Consider the following 1,619-nt stretch of genomic DNA (forward strand, 5'->3'; position numbering starts at 1 on the left):
TTCTTCCTTATCTCCAGCAATGGTTTCCCCAGCTTTGGTGGCAGTTTCAGAGACCTCTGCTTCTTTAGTGGCTTTTTACACTTTTTACACAAAGGGATTGTCTTAACTTTGGTCTCTGCGGCACCTGGAGACTTCATGTCCACCAACACATCGGCCTTAAATTCTTCAGCCTTTGTCTTCTTGGAGTCTCCAGTCTCTTTGACAGCCTTCTCGGACATGGCACCATATACTTGCCCTCTTAACTCCTCCTACTCTTTCTCATCGAGGCAGGAGGCACCAGGGACACTGGGTCTTTTCCAGACTCGTTGTCTTCTGGTATTTTCTCCATAGGCTCACCCAGGATATTGTTCTCCTTTCGGGCAGGATTCCGAAGAGCTAGCCCATAGTAGTAGACAGGATCCGCATACTGGTCGTCCATCTCCTCGTATTTCTTCCCCAGCAGACCGCAGGCTTTCTGGAAGGCATTGACGGCAGAGGGTATGTCTTTCATAATCAGGTCCTGGCTACTCAGTATCAAGAGTCTCTTGGATTCAGCATCCATATCAGCCGCATTAATTGGTTTCTCAGAACCATCTTCCATCTTCTCCGCCTCGGTCGGCAGTGCAGCGTCACCATCTCCAGACCCATTCTTACCAGGCTCTGGCTTAGACTTCTTGGCTTCTTTTAGAGGACTCTCCTCTTCAGGTTTCTCATTTTCCTTTGCTTGAGCCAACCTGACATCTCGAGAAGCTCTTGCCTCTAACTCCTTAAGCTGAGTCTTTATTTCTTCCACCTGCTGCTCGAGAGTACGCTTAGACTTCTCCAACTCATAGACGTTCTTCCCGACGTCATCCTTTGAGCTCATGAGATCCTCCATCTTTGCTCTAAGTTGCATGTTCAGCCTCTCCAATTCATCTTGAGACCCTAGCCAGAGAGGGAAACTTGGTCTTCTTCTCCCGAGCATCAGTCTCCGCTCGGTCACGTTCTTTGGCACGTCGGGCTGAGGTGTTTTTCTCATCAGCAAGGAGCTGGTCAAACTTCTTCTGCTTCTTCTTCAACTTAGATACAATTTGTCTCTGGTGGTCTAGGTCCACCGTCTGATTGTCCAACTCTTGCTCAAGTTATGCAGCCCTGGCTTCCAAACGTCTTTTCTCATCCCTTTTCTGCTCTGCATGACGTCTGGATCGCTCAGCAGCTGCAAGTTCCTCTTGAAGTTGGAGAATTTCTGCCTCTATTTGTGAGTCTAGATCCTCCAGATCATTCATCTCTTTCTAGGTCTCCTCCTTTGACTCCTTGGAAGCTTTCTCCAGTTGCTCTGCGAGAACCGCTAGTCCCTTCTCTAGAGTATCTAGGGATGGTGTGGAGAGAGAGACAGCATCTTTATGTTTGCAGATGTACTGACATGCCAGGAAGTCTTCCACTCCCGGGGTATACTTTTTAGAGACTATGCCAACTTCTCCCGACTTAATCAGGTTCACATCCTGAACCTGCCCAGGCTCTCTTTCATGGGCCTGGTTCACATTATAGGTCACACCACCTTCATCTATCTTGCGCCCGAGCTCACTAACCATAGAACCCTCTGGAGACTGCATATCTGCACCTAGTACGTGTGGTACACCTTATAGCACTGCCTCACTTTC

The 1,619-nt window shown here is 48.5% G+C and overlaps 1 pseudogene; it reads right to left on the reverse strand.

Moving 5' to 3' along the window:
- Positions 1-238: 238 nt before the first annotated feature.
- On the reverse strand, positions 239-1,244 carry LOC120990855 (annotated as a pseudogene).
- Between the last annotated feature and the right edge of the window lie 375 nt (positions 1,245-1,619).

The sequence above is a fragment of the Bufo bufo genome, chromosome 2 (assembly GCF_905171765.1).
Source record: "Bufo bufo chromosome 2, aBufBuf1.1, whole genome shotgun sequence".
NCBI lineage: Eukaryota > Metazoa > Chordata > Amphibia > Anura > Bufonidae > Bufo > Bufo bufo.